We start from the raw sequence: 18,590 nt of genomic DNA on the forward strand, positions 1-18,590 counted from the left end.
GAGAGTCAGTCCCTTTAACCTCCTGTTTGGCCCAGTTTGCAATTTCTGCGGAAGATGAACAGGAATAGCGAGAACCAATGAGAGGCTAGCTGGAGGTGTCTGGACGGGCAAATTTAACTCTCATTTCCCAACAGGAAGAGGAAATAACCAAAGGCTCAGCGTGCCGTACCGGAACCAGATTAGGGCCTGAAGCCATCCTGCGGTGTTGCGGCCACCTCAAAAGAAACCGAGTTGAAGAAAGGAGCTCAGGGGCACTATAATTCACAAACCTGCAGAGTTATAAATGACAGCTATCGTCCAAAAATACACTGAAGTAAGGCTGCCAAGAGGACTTGAAAGCGGGGCAGAATTGCAGGAAACCGATTTCAGGAGGTAGACTGGAATTGCATTGAAAGCATAGGAAAAGAGGCAGAACGTCCACAATGATGCACTTGGCCAAAAAGGGCGTATGCGTTTTTTCCTGAATATATTCAGGAAAAAACGCATACGCCCTTTTTGGCCAACCAAGCAAGCTTGCAAAGGAAATCTGCACTACAATGAAGTCTCACTTCCCCCCGGTCAAAAGGGCCATCTGAAAAAAGTGTAAAATCCAGAAAGGCAGGACAGGCCATGGAGAACTGGGAGCCTTGTTATGCTGATGGGCGGGATGTAAATTGCCAACAACCACTCGAGAGAATTGTATGGTGTTTCCTGAAACATCTAAAAAACAAAGCAACAGAACCTAGGGCACTTCCACTTATGGTCCTATAGCTTAGGGAAATTAAAATCAAAAAGACACAGCCACCCCAAAGTTTGGAACGGCTCTGTTTACAAGAACCTCGTTTACAGTACAAGTTCAACATCGCAGAAAGTGAAAAAATGGAGAAAGAAGTTGTGGTATTTACTTACAAAGCAATATCACTCAGCAATGAAATCTGTGTCATCAGGCCCTTAGCAGCACAATGAGTGGATTCAGGTATGATGATTCTAACTGAAATAAGTCACACAGAAAAAGAAACATCATAAGATATCAGTAATACACGGAATGGAAACTTGGCTACACAGGAACTGAATTACAGAACAGAACAGGGTCTCAAATTTAGAAAACCAACTTATGCTTGCTTAAGGGTAAAGGTGAGTTGGGGTGCTGCATAAAACCAGAGATTGAAATGAGCACAGATAAAGTTCCTTAAGCCAAATATGGAATAGACAAGAGCTACTCCTTGCTCAACGAAATGGACTCAACACCGCATATTAAACGCCTAAGAATGTACCTGACTAGTAAGTATCTTAAAACCTATGGATTGCTATGTCTCCGAAAGAGAATCAAGCATGTGTACAGGGGCCTAAATGCAGCAGTGATAGGATTGGAGAGGTTCGGTGAGCAAATGAAGACCCTTTGAAGTCATATTGCATGGTACCCATTCCACGGGTTTCAACTACCCAGGTTTTAGGTATTCTTCCTTCAGCTAAAATATGCATGTGGAACCCAGAGTATGATCAACCATGTGATCGGGAGACGTGTTCAAATATGTCTCAGTTTTCCTCCCCTGGTACTCGGGTGCAACATTCCAGACGCTTTACTAACACTCTCCCCACTTGGAGAGTCAGTCCCTTTAACCTCCTGTTTGGCCCAGTTTGCAATTTCTGCGGAAGATGAACAGGAATAGCGAGAACCAATGAGAGGCTAGCTGGAGGTGTCTGGACGGGCAAATTTAACTCTCATTTCCCAACAGGAAGAGGAAATAACCAAAGGCTCAGCGTGCCGTACCGGAACCAGATTAGGGCCTGAAGACATCCTGCGGTGTTGCGGCCAGGTCACAAGAAAGCGAGTTGAAGAAAGGAGCTCAGGGGCACTGTAATTCACAAACCTGCAGAGTTATAAATGACAGCTATCGTCCAAAAATAGACTGAAGTAAGGCTGCCAAGAGGACTTGAAAGCGGGGCAGAATTGCAGGAAACCGATTTCAGGAGGTAGACTGGAATTGCATTGAAAGCATAGGAAAAGAGGCAGAACGTCCACAATGATGCACTTGGCCAAAAAGGGCGTATGCGTTTTTTCCTGAATATATTCAGGAAAAAACGCATACGCCCTTTTTGGCCAACCAAGCAAGCTTGCAAAGGAAATCTGCACTACAATGAAGTCTCACTTCCCCCCGGTCAAAAGGGCCATCTGAAAAAAGTGTAAAATCCAGAAAGGCAGGACAGGCCATGGAGAACTGGGAGCCTTGTTATGCTGATGGGCGGGATGTAAATTGCCAAGAACCACTCGGGAGAAGTGTATGGTGTTTCCTGAAACATCTAAAAAACAAAGCAACAGAACCTAGGGCACTTCCACTTATGGTCCTATAGCTTAGGGAAATTAAAATCAAAAAGACACAGCCACCCCAAAGTTTGGAACGGCTCTGTTTACAAGAACCTCGTTTACAGTACAAGTTCAACATCGCAGAAAGTGAAAAATGGATAAAGAAGTTGTGGTATTTACTTACAAAGCAATATCACTCAGCAATGAAATCTGTGTCATCAGGCCCTTAGCAGCACAATGAGTGGATTCAGGTATGATGATTCTAACTGAAATAAGTCACACAGAAAAAGAAACATCATAAGATATCAGTAATACACGGAATGTAAACTTGGCTACACAGGAACTGAATTACAGAACAGAACAGGGTCTCAAATTTAGAAAACCAACTTATGCTTGCTTAAGGGTAAAGGTGAGTTGGGGTGCTGCATAAAACCAGAGATTGAAATGAGCACAGATAAAGTTCCTTAAGCCAAATATGGAATAGACAAGAGTTACTCCTTGCTCAACGAAATGGACTCAACACCGCATATTAAACGCCTAAGAATGTACCTGACTAGTAAGTATCTTAAAACCTATGGATTGCTATGTCTCCGAAAGAGAATCAAGCATGTGTACAGGGGCATAAACGCAGCAGTGATAGGATTGGAGAGGTTCGGTGAGCAAATGAAGACCCTTTGAAGTCATATTGCATGGTACCCATTCCACGGGTTTCAACTACCCAGGTTTAAGGTATTCTTCCTTCAGCTAAAACATGCATTTGGAACCTAGAGTATGATCAACCATGTGATCGGGAGACGTGTTCAAATATGTCTCAGTTTTCCTCCCCTGGTACTCGGGTGCAACATTCCAGACGCTTTACTAACACTCTCCCCACTTGGAGAGTCAGTCCCTTTAACCTCCTGTTTGGCCCAGTTTGCAATTTCTGCGGAAGATGAACAGGAATAGCGAGAACCAATGAGAGGCTAGCTGGAGGTGTCTGGACGGGCAAATTTAACTCTCATTTCCCACCAGGAAGAGGAATTAACCAAAGGCTCAGCATGCCGGGCAGGAACCAGATTAGGGCCTGAAGCCATCCTGCGGTGTTGCGGCCAGCTCACAAGAAAGCGAGTTGAAGAAAGGAGCTCAGGGGCACTGTAATTCACAAACCTGCAGAGTTATAAATGACAGCTATTGTCCAAAAATAGACTGAAGTAAGGCTGCCAAGAGGACTTGAAAGCGGGGCAGAATTGCAGGAAACCGATTTCAGGAGGTAGACTGGAATTTCATTGAAAGCATAGGAAAAGAGGCAGAACGTCCACAATGATGCACTTGGCCAAAAAGGGCGTATGCGTTTTTTCCTGAATATATTCAGGAAAAAACGCATACGCCCTTTTTGGCCAACCAAGCAAGCTTGCAAAGGAAATCTGCACTACAATGAAGTCTCACTTCCCCCCGGTCAAAAGGGCCATCTGAAAAAAGTGTAAAATCCAGAAAGGCAGGACAGGCCATGGAGAACTGGGAGCCTTGTTATGCTGATGGGCGGGATGTAAATTGCCAACAGACACTCGGGAGAAGTGTATGGTGTTTCCTGAAACATCTAAAAAACAAAGCAACAGAGCCTAGGGCACTGCCACTTATGGTCCTATAGCTTAGGGAAATTAAAATCAAAAAGACACAGCCACCCCAAAGTTTGGGATGGCTCTGTTTACAAGAACCACGTTTACAGTACAAGTTCAACATCGCAGAAAGTGAAAAATGGATAAAGAAGTTGTGGTATTTACTTACAAAGCAATATCACTCAGCAATGAAATCTATGTCATCAGGCCCGTAGCAGCATAATGAGTGGATTCAGGTACGATGATTCTAACTGAAATAAGTCACACAGAAAAAGAAACATCATAAGATATCACTAATACACGGAATGTAAACTTGGCTACACAGGAACTGAATTACAAAACAGAACAGGGTCTCAAATTTAGAAAACCAACTTATGCTTGCTTAAGGGGAAAGGTGAGTTGGGGTGCTGCATAAAACCAGAGATTGAAATGAGCACAGATAAAGTTCCTTAAGCCAAATATGGAATAGACAAGAGCTACTCCTTGCTCAACGAAATGGACTCAACACCCCATATTAAACGCCTAAGAATGTACCTGACTAGTAAGTATCTTAAAACCTATGGATTGCTATGTCTCCGAAAGAGAATCAAGCATGTGTACAGGGGCATAAACGCAGCAGTGATAGGATTGGAGAGGTTCGGTGAGCAAATGAAGACCCTTTGAAGTCATATTCCATGGTACCCATTCCACGGGTTTCAACTACCCAGGTTTTAGGTATACTTTCTTCAGCTAAAATATGCATGTGGAACCCAGAGTATGATCAACCATGTGATCGGGAGACGTGTTCAAATATGTCTCAGTTTTCCTCCCCTGGTAATCGGGTGCAACATTCCAGACGCTTTACTAACACTCTCCCCACTTGGAGAGTCAGCGCCTTTAACGTCCTGTTTGGCCCAGTTTGCAATTTCTGCAGAAGATGAACAGGAATAGCGAGAACCAATGAGAGGCTAGCTGGAGGTGTCTGGACGGGCAAATTTAACTCTCATTTCCCACCAGGAAGAGGAAATAACCAAAGGCTCAGCGTGCCGTACCGGAACCAGATTAGGGCGTGAAGCCATCCTGCGGTGTTGCGGCCAGCTCAAAAGAAAGCGAGTTGAAGAAAGGAGCTCAGGGGCACTGTAATTCACAAACCTGCAGAGTTATAAATGACAGCTATCGTCCAAAAATAGACTGAAGTAATGCTGCCAAGAGGACTTGAAAGCGGGGCAGAATTGCAGGAAACCGATTTCAGGAGGTAGACTGGAATTGCATTGAAAGCATAGGAAAAGAGGCAGAACGTCCACAATGATGCACTTGGCCAAAAAGGGCGTATGCGTTTTTTCCTGAATATATTCAGGAAAAAACGCATACGCCCTTTTTGGCCAACCAAGCAAGCTTGCAAAGGAAATCTGCACTACAATGAAGTCTCACTTCCCCCCGGTCAAAAGGGCCATCTGAAAAAAGTGTAAAATCCAGAAAGGCAGGACAGGCCATGGAGAACTGGGAGCCTTGTTATGCTGATGGGCGGGATGTAAATTGCCAACAACCACTCGGGAGAAGTGTATGGTGTTTCCTGAAACATCTAAAAAACAAAGCAACAGAACCTAGGGCACTTCCACTTATGGTCCTATAGCTTAGGGAAATTAAAATCAAAAAGACACAGCCACCCCAAAGTTTGGAACGGCTCTGTTTACAAGAACCTCGTTTACAGTACAAGTTCAACATCGCAGAAAGTGAAAAATGGATAAAGAAGTTGTGGTATTTACTTACAAAGCAATATCACTCAGCAATGAAATCTGTGTCATCAGGCCCTTAGCAGCACAATGAGTGGATTCAGGTATGATGATTCTAACTGAAATAAGTCACACAGAAAAAGAAACATCATAAGATATCAGTAATACACGGAATGTAAACTTGGCTACACAGGAACTGAATTACAGAACAGAACAGGGTCTCAAATTTAGAAAACCAACTTATGCTTGCTTAATGGGAAAGGTGAGTTGGGGTGCTGCATAAAACCAGAGACTGAAATGAGCACAGATAAAGTTCCTTAAGCCAAATATGGAATAGACAAGAGCTACTCCTTGCTCAACGAAATGGACTCAACACCGCATATTAAACGCCTAAGAATGTACCTGACTAGTAAGTATCTTAAAACCTATGGATTGCTATGTCTCCAAAAGAGAATCAAGCATGTGTACAGGGGCATAAACGCAGCAGTGATAGGATTGGAGTGGTTCGGTGAGCAAATGAAGACCCTTTGAAGTCATATTGCATGGTACCCATTCCACGGGTTTCAACTACCCAGGTTTTAGGTATTCTTCCTTCAGCTAAAATATGCATGTGGAACCCAGAGTATGATCAACCATGTGATCGGGAGACGTGTTCAAATATGTCTCAGTTTTCGTACCCTGGTACTCGGGTGCAACATTCCAGACGCTTTACTAACACTCTCCCCACTTGGAGAGTCAGTCCCTTTAACCTCCTGTTTGGCCCAGTTTGCAATTTCTGCGGAAGATGAACAGGAATAGCGAGAACCAATGAGAGGCTAGCTGGAGGTGTCTGGACGGGCAAATTTAACTCTCATTTCCCACCAGGAAGAGGAAATAACCAAAGGCTCAGCGTGCCATGCCGGAACCAGATTAGGGCCTGAAGCCATCCTGCGGTGTTGCGGCCAGGTCACAAGAAAGCAAGTTGAAGAAAGGAGCTCAGGGGCACTGTAATTCACAAACCTGCAGAGTTATAAATGACAGCTATCGTCCAAAAATAGACTGAAGTAAGGCTGCCAAGAGGACTTGAAAGTGGGGCAGAATTGCAGGAAACTGATTTCAGGAGGTAGACTGGAATTGCATTGAAAGCATAGGAAAAGAGGCAGAACGTCCACAATGATGCACTTGGCCAAAAAGGGCGTATGCGTTTTTTCCTGAATATATTCAGGAAAAAACGCATACGCCCTTTTTGGCCAACCAAGCAAGCTTGCAAAGGAAATCTGCACTACAATGAAGTCTCACTTCCCCCCGGTCAAAAGGGCCATCTGAAAAAAGTGTAAAATCCAGAAAGGGAGGACAGGCCATGGAGAACTGGGAGCCTTGTTATGCTGATGGGCGGGATGTAAATTGCCAACAACCACTCGGGAGAAGTGTATGGTGTTTCCTGAAACATCTAAAAAACAAAGCAACAGAACCTAGGGCACTTCCACTTATAGTCCTATAGATTAGGGAAATTAAAATCAAAAAGACACAGCCACCCCAAAGTTTGGAACGTCTCTGTTTACAAGAACCTCGTTTACAGTACAAGTTCAACATCGCAGAAAGTGAAAAATGGATAAAGAAGTTGTGGTATTTACTTACAAAGCAATATCACTCAGCAATGAAATCTGTGTCATCAGGCCCTTAGCAGCACAATGAGTGGATTCAGGTATGATGATTCTAACTGAAATAAGTCACACAGAAAAAGAAACATCATAAGATATCAGTAATACACGGAATGTAAACTTGGCTACACAGGAACTGAATTACAGAACAGAACAGGGTCTCAAATTTAGAAAACCAACTTATTCTTGCTTAAGGGTAAAGGTGAGTTGGGGTGCTGCATAAAACCAGAGATTGAAATGAGGACAGATAAAGTTCCTTAAGCCAAATACGGAATAGACAAGAGCTACTCCTTGCTCAACGAAATGGACTCAACACCCCATATTAAACGCCTAAGAATGTACCTGACTAGTAAGTATCTTAAAACCTATGGATTGCTATGTCTCTGAAAGAGAATCAAGCATGTGTACAGGGGCATAAACGCAGCAGTGATAGGATTGGAGAGGTTCGGTGAGCAAATGAAGACCCTTTGAAGTCATATTGCATGGTACCCATTACACGGGTCCCAACTCTCCAGGTTTAAGGTATTCTTCCTTCAGCTAAAACATGCATGTGGAACCCAAGTATGATCAACCATGTGAACGGGAGACGTGTTCAAATATGTCTCAGTTTTCCTCCGCTGGTACACGGGTGCAACATTCCAGACGCTTTACTAACACTCTCCCCACTTGGAGAGTCAGCGCCTTTAACCTCCTGTTTGGCCCAGTTTGCAATTTCTGCGGAAGATGAACAGGAATAGCGAGAACCAATGAGAGGCTAGCTGGAGGTGTCTGGACGGGCAAATATAACTCTCAATTCCCACCAGGAAGAGGAAATAACCAAAGGCTCAGCGTGCCGTACTGGAACCAGATTAGGGCCTGAAGCCATCCTGCGGTGTTGCGGCCAGCTCAAAAGAAAGCGAGTTGAAGAAAGGAGCTCAGGGGCACTGTAATTCACAAACCTGCAGAGTTATAAATGACAGCTATTGTCCAAAAATATACTGAAGTAAGGCTGCCAAGAGGACTTGAAAGCGGGGCAGAATTGCAGGAAACCGATTTCAGGAGGTAGACTGGAATTACATTGAAAGCATAGGAAAAGAGGCAGAACGTCCACAATGATGCACTTTGCCAAAAAGGGCGTATGCGTTTTTTCCTGAATATATTCAGGAAAAAACGCATACGCTCTTTTTGGCCAACCAAGCAAGCTTGCAAAGGAAATCTGCACTACAATGAAGTCTCACTTCCCCCCGGTCAAAAGGGCCATCTGAAAAAAGTGTAAAATCCAGAAAGGCAGGACAGGCCATGGAGAACTGGGAGCCTTGTTATGCTGATGGGCGGGATGTAAATTGCCAACAACCACTCGGGAGAAGTGTATGGTGTTTCCTGAAACATCTAAAAAACAAAGCAACAGAACCTAGGGCACTTCCACTTATGGTCCTATAGCTTAGGGAAATTAAAATCAAAAAGACACAGCCACCCCAAAGTTTGGAACGGCTCTGTTTACAAGCACCTCGTTTACAGTACAAGTTCAACATCGCAGAAAGTGAAAAATGGATAAAGAAGTTGTGGTATTTACTTACAAAGCAATATCACTCAGCAATGAAATCTGTGTCATCAGGCCCTTAGCAGCACAATGAGTGGATTCAGGTATGATGATTCTAACTGAAATAAGTCACACAGAAAAAGAAACATCATAAGATATCAGTAATACACGGAATGTAAACTTGGCTACACAGGAACTGAATTACAGAACAGAACAGGGTCTCAAATTTAGAAAACCAACTTATTCTTGCTTAAGGGTAAAGGTGAGTTGGGGTGCTGCATAAAACCAGAGATTGAAATGAGCACAGATAAAGTTCCTTAAGCCAAATATGGAATAGACAAGAGTTACTCCTTGCTCAACGAAATGGACTCAACACCCCATATTAAACGCCTAAGAATGTACCTGACTAGTAAGTATCTTAAAACCTATGGATTGCTATGTCTCCGAAAGAGAATCAAGCATGTGTACAGGGGCATAAACGCAGCAGTGATAGGATTGGAGAGGTTGGGTGAGCAAATGAAGACCCTTTGAAGTCATATTGCATGGTACCCATTCCACGGGTTTCAACTACCCAGGTTTAAGGTATTCTTCCTTCATCTAAAACATGCATGTGGAACCTAGAGTATGATCAACCATGTGATCGGGAGACGTGTTCAAATATGTCTCAGTTTTCCTCCCCTGGTACTCGGGTGCAACATTCCAGACGCTTTACTAACACTCTCCCGACTTGGAGAGTCAGTCCCTTTAACATCCTTGTTGGCCCAGTTTGCAATTTCTGCGGAAGATGAACAGGAATAGCGAGAACCAATGGAGACTAGCTGGAGGTGTCTGGACGGGCAAATTTAACTCTCATTTCCTACCAGGAAGAGGAATTAACCAAAGGCTCAGCGTGCCATGCCAGAATCAGATTAGGGCCTGAAGCCATCCTGCGGTGTTGTGGCCAGGTCACAAGAAAGCGAGTTGAAGAAAGGAGCTCAGGGGCACTGTAATTCACAAACCTGCAGAGTTATAAATGACAGCTATCGTCCAAAAATATACTGAAGTAAGGCTGCCAAGAGGACTTGAAAGCGGGGCAGAATTGCAGGAAACCGATTTCAGGAGGTAGACTGGAATTGCATTGAAAGCATAGGAAAAGAGGCAGAACGTCCACAATGATGCACTTGGCCAAAAAGGGCGTATGCGTTTTTTCCTGAATATATTCAGGAAAAAACGCATACGCCCTTTTTGGCCAAACAAGCAAGCTTGCAAAGGAAATCTGCACTACAATGAAGTCTCACTTCCCCCCAGTCAAAAGGGCCATCTGAAAAAAGTGTAAAATCCAGAAAGGCAGGACAGGCCATGGAGAACTGGGAGCCTTGTTATGCTGATGGGCGGGATGTAAATTGCCAACAGACACTTGGGAGAAGTGTATGGTGTTTCCTGAAACATCTAAAAAACAAAGCAACAGAGCCTAGGGCACTTCCACTTATGGTCCTATAGCTTAGGGAAATTAAAATCAAAAAGACACAGCCACCCCAAAGTTTGGGACGCCTCTGTTTACAAGAACCTCGTTTACAGTACAAGTTCAACATCGCAGAAAGTGAAAAATGGATAAAGAAGTTGTGGTATTTACTTACAAAGCAATATCACTCAGCAATGAAATCTATGTCATCAGGCCCTTAGCATCACAATGAGTGGATTCAGGTATGATGATTCTAACTGAAATAAGTCACACAGAAAATGAAACATCATAAGATATCAGTAATACACGGAATGTAAACTTGGCTACACAGGAACTGAATTACAGAACAGAACAGGGTCTCAAATTTAGAAAACCAACTTATGCTTGCTTAAGGGTAAAGGTGAGTTGGGGTGCTGCATAAAACCAGAGATTGAAATGAGCACAGATAAAGTTCCTTAAGCCAAATATGGAATAGACAAGAGTTACTCCTTGCTCAACGAAATGGACTCAACACCGCATATTAAACGCCTAAGAATGTACCTGACTAGTAAGTATCTTAAAACCTATGGATTGCTATGTCTCCGAAAGAGAATCAAGCATGTGTACAGGGGCATAAACGCAGCAGTGATAGGATTGGAGAGGTTCGGTGAGCAAATGAAGACCCTTTGAAGTCATATTGCATGGTACCCATTCCACGGGTCTCAACTCTCCAGGTTTAAGGTATTCTTCCTTCAGCTAAAACATGCATGTGGAACCCAGAGTATGATCAACCATGTGAACGGGAGTCGTGTTCAAATATGTCTCAGTTTTCCTCCCCTGGTACTCGGGTGCAACATTCCAGACGCTTTACTAACACTCTCCCGACTTGGAGAGTCAGTCCCTTTAACCTCCTGTTTGGCCCAGTTTGCAATTTCTGCGGAAGATGAACAGGAATAGCGAGAACCAATGAGAGACTAGCTGGAGGTGTCTGAACGGGCAAATTTAACTCTCATTTCCCACCAGGAAGAGGAATTAACCAAAGGCTCAGCATGCCGGGCCGGAACCAGATTAGGGCCTGAAGCCATCCTGCGGTGTTGCGGCCAGGTCACAAGAAAGCGAGTTGAAGAAAGGAGCTCAGGGGCACTGTAATTCACAAACCTGCAGAGTTATAAATGACAGCTATCGTCCAAAAATAGACTGAAGTAAGGCTGCCAAGAGGACTTGAAAGCGGGGCAGAATTGCAGGAAACCGATTTCAGGAGGTAGACTGGAATTGCATTGAAAGCATAGGAAAAGAGGCAGAACGTCCACAATGATGCACTTGGCCAAAAAGGGCGTATGCGTTTTTTCCTGAATATATTCAGGAAAAAACGCATACGCCCTTTTTGGCCAACCAAGCAAGCTTGCAAAGGAAATCTGCACTACAATGAAGTCTCACTTCCCCCCGGTCAAAAGGGCCATCTGAAAAAAGTGTAAAATCCAGAAAGGCAGGACAGGCCATGGAGAACTGGGAGCCTTGTTATGCTGAAGGGCGGGATGTAAATTGCCAACAAACACTCGGGAGAAGTGTATGGTGTTTCCTGAAACATCTAAAAAACAAAGCAACAGAGCCTAGGGCACTTCCACTTATGGTCCTATAGCTTAGGGAAATTAAAATCAAAAAGACACAGCCACCCCAAAGTTTGGAACGGCTCTGTTTACAAGAACCTCGTTTACAGTACAAGTTCAACATCGCAGAAAGTGAAAAATGGATAAAGAACTTGTGGTACTTAGGTACAATGCAGTATCACTCAGCAATGAAATCTATGTCATCAGGCCCATAGAAGCATAATGAGTAGATTCAGGTACGATGATTCTAACTGAAATAAGTCACACAGAAAAAGAAACATCATAAGATATCACTAATACACGGAATGTAAACTTGGCTACACAGGAACTGAATTCCAAAACAGAACAGGTTCTCAAATTTAGAAAACCAACTTATGCTTGCTTAAGGGGAAAGGTGAGTTGGGTTGCTGCATAAAACCAGAGATTGAAAGGAGCACAGATAAAGTTCCTTAAACCAAATATGGAATAGACAAGAGCTACTCCTTGCTCAATGAAATGGACTCAACACCGCATATTAAACGCCTAAGAATGTACCTGACTAGTAAGTATCTTAAAACCTATGGATGCTATGTCTCCGAAAGAGAATCAAGCATATGTACAGGGGCATAAACGCAGCAGTGATAGGATTGGAGAGGTTCGGTGAGCAAATGAAGACCCTTTGAAGTCATATTGCATGGTACCCATTCCACGGGTTTCAACTACCCAGGTTTTAGGTATTCTTCCTTCAGCTAAAACATGCATGTGGAACCCAGAGTATGATCAACCATGTGATCGGGAGACGTGTTCAAATATGTCTCAGTTTTCCTCCCCTGGTACTCGGGTGCAACATTCCAAACGCTTTACTAACACTCTCCCCACTTGGAGAGTCAGTCCCTTTAACCTCCTGTTTGGCCCAGTTTGCAATTTCTGCGGAAGATGAACAGGAATAGCGAGAACCAATGAGAGGCTAGCTGGAGGTGTCTGGACGGGCAAATTTAACTCTCATTTCCCACCAGGAAGAGGAATTAACCAAAGGCTCAGCATGCCGAGCCGGAACCAGATTAGGGCCTGAAGCCATCCTGCGGTGTTGCGGCCAGGTCACAAGAAAGGGAGTTAAAGAAAGGAGCTCAGGGGCACTGTAATTCACAAACCTGCAGAGTTATAAATGACAGCTATCGTCCAAAAATAGACTGAAGTAAAGCAGCCAGGAGGACTTGAAAGCTGGGCAGAATTGCAGGAAACCGATTTCAGGAGGGAGACTGGAATTGCATTGAAAGCATAGGAAAAGAGGCAGAACGTCCACAATGATGCACTTGGCCAAAAAGGGCGTATGCGTTTTTTCCTGAATATATTCAGGAAAAAACGCATACGCCCTTTTTGGCCAACCAAGCAAGCTTGCAAAGGATATCTGCACTACAATGAAGTCTCACTTCCCCCCGGTCAAAAGGGCCATCTGAAAAAAGTGTAAAATCCAGAAAGGCAGGACAGGCCATGGAGAACTGGGAGCCTTGTTATGCTGATGGGCGGGATGTAAATTGCCAACAACCACTCGGGAGAAGTGTATGGTGTTTCCTGAAATATCTAAAAAATAAAGCAACAGAACCTAGGGCACTTCCACTTATGGTCCTATAGCTTAGGGAAATTAAAATCAAAAAGACACAGCCACCCCAAAGTTTGGGACGCCTCCGTTTACAAGAACCCCGTTTACCGTACAAGTTCAATATCACATAAAGTGAAAAATGGATAAAGAACTTGTGGTACTTACGTACAATGCAGTATCACTCAGCAATGAAATATATGTCATCAGGCCCGTAGCAGCATAATGCGTGGATTCAGGTACGATGATTCTAACTGAAATAAGTCACACAGAAAAAGAAACATCATAAGATATCAGTAATACACGGAATGTAAACTTGGCTACACAGGAACTGCATTCCAAAACAGAACAGGGTCTCAAATTTAGAAAACCAACTTATGCTTGCTTAAGGGTAAAGGTGAGTTGGGGTGCTGCATAAAACCAGAGATTGAAATGAGCACAGATAAAGTTCCTTAAGTCAAATATGGAATAGACAAGAGCTACTCCTTGCTCAACGAAATGGACTCAACACCGCATATTAAACGCCTAAGAATGTACCTGACTAGTAAGTATCTTAAAACCTATGGATTGCTATGTCTCCGAAAGAGAATCAAGCATGTGTACAGGGGCATAAACGCAGCAGTGATAGGATTGGAGAGGTTCGGTGAGCAAATGAAGACCCTTTGAAGTCATATTGCATGGTACCCATTCCACGGGTCTCAACTCTCCAGGTTTAAGGTATTCTTCCTTCAGCTAAAACATGCATGTGGAACCCAAGTATGATCAACCATGTGAACGGGAGACGTGTTCAAATATGTCTCAGTTTTCCTCCCCTGGTACTCGGGTGCAACATTCCAGACGCTTTACTAACACTCTCCCCACTTGGAGAGTCAGCGCCTTTAACCTCCTGTTTGGCCCAGTTTGCAATTTCTGCGGAAGATGAACAGGAATAGCGAGAACCAATGAGAGGCTAGCTGGAGGTGTCTGGACGGGCAAATTTAACTCTCAATTCCCACCAGGAAGAGGAAATAACCAAAGGCTCAGCGTGCCGTACCGGAACCAGATTAGGGCCTGAAGCCATCCTGCGGTGTTGCGGCCAGCTCAAAAGAAAGCGAGTTGAAGAAAGGAGCTCAGGGGCACTGTAATTCACAAACCTGCAGAGTTATAAATGACAGCTATCGTCCAAAAATATACTGAAGTAAGGCTGCCAAGAGTACTTGAAAGCGGGGCAGAATTGCAGGAAACCGATTTCAGGAGGTAGACTGGAATTACATTGAAAGCATAGGAAAAGAGGCAGAACGTCCACAATGATGCACTTGGCCAAAAAGGGCGTATGTGTTTTTTCCTGAATATATTCAGGAAAAAACGCATACGCCCTTTTTGGCCAACCAAGCAAGCTTGCAAAGGAAATCTGCACTACAATGAAGTCTCACTTCCCCCCGGTCAAAAGGGCCATCTGAAAAAAGTGTAAAATCCAGAAAGGCAGGACAGGCCATGGAGAACTGGGAGCCTTGTTATGCTGATGGGCGGGATGTAAATTGCCAACAACCACTCGGGAGAAGTGTATGGTGTTTCCTGAAACATCTAAAAAACAAAGCAACAGAACCTAGGGCACTTCCACTTATGGTCCTATAGCTTAGGGAAATTAAAATCAAAAAGACACAGCCACCCCAAAGTTTGGAATGGCTCTGTTTACAAGAACCTCGTTTACAGTACAAGTTCAACATCGCAGAAAGTGAAAAATGGATAAAGAAGTTGTGGTATTTACTTACAAAGCAATATCACTCAGCAATGAAATCTGTGTCATCAGGCCATTAGCAGCACAATGAGTGGATTCAGGTATGATGATTCTAACTGAAGTAAGTCACACAGAAAAAGAAACATCATAAGATATCAGTAATACACGGAATATAAACTTGGCTACACAGGAACTGAATTACAGAACAGAACAGGGTCTCAAATTTAGAAAACCAACTTATGCTTGCTTAAGGGTAAAGGTGAGTTGGGGTGCTGCATAAAACCAGAGATTGAAATGAGCACAGATAAAGTTCCTTAAGTCAAATATGGAATAGACAAGAGCTACTCCTTGCTCAACGAAATGGACTCAACACCGCATATTAAACGCCTAAGAATGTACCTGACTAGTAAGTATCTTAAAACCTATGGATTGCTATGTCTCCGAAAGAGAATCAAGCATGTGTACAGGGGCATAAACGCAGCAGTGATAGGATTGGAGAGGTTCGGTGAGCAAATGAAGACCCTTTGAAGTCATATTGCATGGTACCCATTCCACGGGTCTCAACTCTCCATGTTTAAGGTATTCTTCCTTCAGCTAAAACATGCATGTGGAACCCAAGTATGATCAACCATGTGAACGGGAGACGTGTTCAAATATGTCTCAGTTTTCCTCCCCTGGTACTCGGGTGCAACATTCCAGACGCTTTACTAACACTCTCCCGACTTGGAGAGTCAGTCCCTTTAACCTCCTGTTTGGCCCAGTTTGCAATTTCTGCGGAAGATGAACAGGAATAGCGAGAACCAATGGAGACTAGCTGGAGGTGTCTGGACGGGCAAATTTAACTCTCATTTCCTACCAGGAAGAGGAATTAACCAAAGGCTCAGCGTGCCATGCCAGAATCAGATTAGGGCCTGAAGCCATCCTGCGGTGTTGCGGCCAGGTCACAAGAAAGCGAGTTGAAGAAAGGAGCTCAGGGGCACTGTAATTCACAAACCTGCAGAGTTATAAATGACAGCTATCGTCCAAAAATAGACTGAAGTAAGGCTGCCAAGAGGACTTGAAAGCGGGGCAGAATTGCAGGAAACCGATTTCAGGAGGTAGACTGGAATTGCATTGAAAGCATAGGAAAAGAGGCAGAACGTCCACAATGATGCACTTGGCCAAAAAGGGCGTATGCGTTTTCTCCTGAATATATTCAGGAAAAAACGCATACGCCCTTTTTGGCCAACCAAGCAAGCTTGCAAAGGAAATCTGCACTACAATGAAGTCTCACTTCCCCCCGGTCAAAAGGGCCATCTGAAAAAAGTGTAAAATCCAGAAAGGCAGGACAGGCCATGGAGAACTGGGAGCCTTGTTATGCTGATGGGCGGGATGTAAATTGCCAACAACCACTCGGGAGAAGTGTATGGTGTTTCCTGAAACATCTAAAAAACAAAGCAACAGAGCCTAGGGCACTGCCACTTATGGTCCTATAGCTTAGGGAAATTAAAATCAAAAAGACACAGCCACCCCAAAGTTTGGGACGCCTCTGTTTACAAGAACCTCGTTTACAGTACAAGTTCAACATCGCAGAAAGTGAAAAATGGATAAAGAAGTTGTGGTATTTACTTACAAAGCAATATCACTCAGCAATGAAATCTATGTCATCAGGCCCTTAGCAGCACAATGAGTGGATTCAGGTATGATGATTCTAACTGAAATAAGTCACACAGAAAAAGAAACATCATAAGATATCAGTAATACACGGAATGTAAACTTGGCTACACAGGAACTGAATTACAGAACAGAACAGGGTCTCAAATTTAGAAAACCAACTTATGCTTGCTTAAGGGTAAAGGTGAGTTGGGGTGCTGCATAAAACCAGCGATTGAAATGAGCACAGATAAAGTTCCTTAAGTCAAATGTGGAATAGACAAGAGCTACTCCTTGCTCAACGAAATGGACTCAACACCGCATATTAAACGCCTAAGAATGTACCTGACTAGTAAGTATCTTAAAACCTATGGATTGCTATGTCTCCGAAAGAGAATCAAGCATGTGTACAGGGGCATAAACGCAGCAGTGATAGGATTGGAGAGGTTCGGTGAGCAAATGAAGACCCTTTGAAGTCATATTGCATGGTACCCATTCCACGGGTCTCAACTCTCCATGTTTAAGGTATTCTTCCTTCAGCTAAAACATGCATGTGGAACCCAAGTATGATCAACTATGTGAACGGGAGACGTGTTCAAATATGTCTCAGTTTTCCTCCCCTGGTACTCGGGTGCAACATTCCAGACGCTTTACTAACACTCTCCCCACTTGGAGAGTCAGTGCCTTTAACCTCCTGTTTGGCCCAGTTTGCAATTTCTGCGGAAGATGAACAGGAATAGCGAGAACCAATGAGAGGCTAGCTGGAGGTGTCTAAACGGGCAAATTTAACTCTCATTTCCCACCAGGAAGAGGAAATAACCAAAGGCTCAGCGTGCCGTACTGGAACCAGATTAGGGCCTGAAGCCATCCTGCGGTGTTGCGGCCAGCTCAAAAGAAAGCGAGTTGAAGAAAGGAGCTCAGGGGCACTGTAATTCACAAACCTGCAGAGTTATAAATGACAGCTATCGTCCAAAAATAGACTGAAGTAAGGCTGCCAAGAGGACTTGAAAGCGGGGCAGAATTGCAGGAAACCGATTTCAGGAGGTAGACTGGAATTGCATTGAAAGCATAGGAAAAGAGGCAGAACGTCCACAATGATGCACTTGGCCAAAAAGGGCGTATGCGTTTTTTCCTGAATATATTCAGGAAAAAACGCATACGCCCTTTTTGGCCAACCAAGCAAGCTTGCAAAGGAAATCTGCACTACAATGAAGTCTCACTTCCCCCCGGTCAAAAGGGCCATCTGAAAAAAGTGTAAAATCCAGAAAGGCAGGACAGGCCATGGAGAACTGGGAGCCTTGTTATGCTGATGGGCGGGATGTAAATTGCCAACAACCACTCGGGAGAAGTGTATGGTGTTTCCTGAAACATCTAAAAAACAAAGCAACAGAACCTAGGGCACTTCCACTTATGGTCCTATAGCTTAGGGAAATTAAAATCAAAAAGACACAGCCACCCCAAAGTTTGGAACGGCTCTGTTTACAAGAACCTCGTTTACAGTACAAGTTCAACATCGCAGAAAGTGAAAAATGGATAAAGAAGTTGTGGTATTTACTTACAAAGCAATATCACTCAGCAATGAAATCTGTGTCATCAGGCCATTAGCAGCACAATGAGTGGATTCAGGTATGATGATTCTAACTGAAGTAAGTCACACAGAAAAAGAAACATCATAAGATATCAGTAATACACGGAATATAAACTTGGCTACACAGGAACTGAATTACAGAACAGAACAGGGTCTCAAATTTAGAAAACCAACTTATGCTTGCTTAAGGGTAAAGGTGAGTTGGGGTGCTGCATAAAACCAGAGATTGAAATGAGCACAGATAAAGTTCCTTAAGTCAAATATGGAATAGACAAGAGCTACTCCTTGCTCAACGAAATG

The 18,590-nt window shown here is 43.7% G+C and overlaps 1 long non-coding RNA gene across 14 annotated transcripts in view; it reads right to left on the reverse strand.

Moving 5' to 3' along the window:
• LOC307181435 overlaps positions 1 to 18,590 on the reverse strand; it is a 2,786,049-nt gene that overhangs the window by 932,597 nt on the left and 1,834,862 nt on the right. Inside the window, exon 6 of one of the 14 annotated variants that reach the window (XR_013826776.1) lies at positions 13,519 to 13,603. The exons of the other annotated variants lie outside the window; for them this stretch is intronic. This is a non-coding gene — a long non-coding RNA (uncharacterized lncRNA). Of the gene's footprint in view, positions 1 to 13,518; positions 13,604 to 18,590 lie in introns of those variants that run through there. 14 annotated transcript variants of the gene reach the window in all.

The sequence above is a fragment of the Stenella coeruleoalba genome (genome assembly GCF_951394435.1).
Source record: "Stenella coeruleoalba genome assembly, contig: scaffold_29, whole genome shotgun sequence".
Lineage (NCBI taxonomy): Eukaryota > Metazoa > Chordata > Mammalia > Artiodactyla > Delphinidae > Stenella > Stenella coeruleoalba.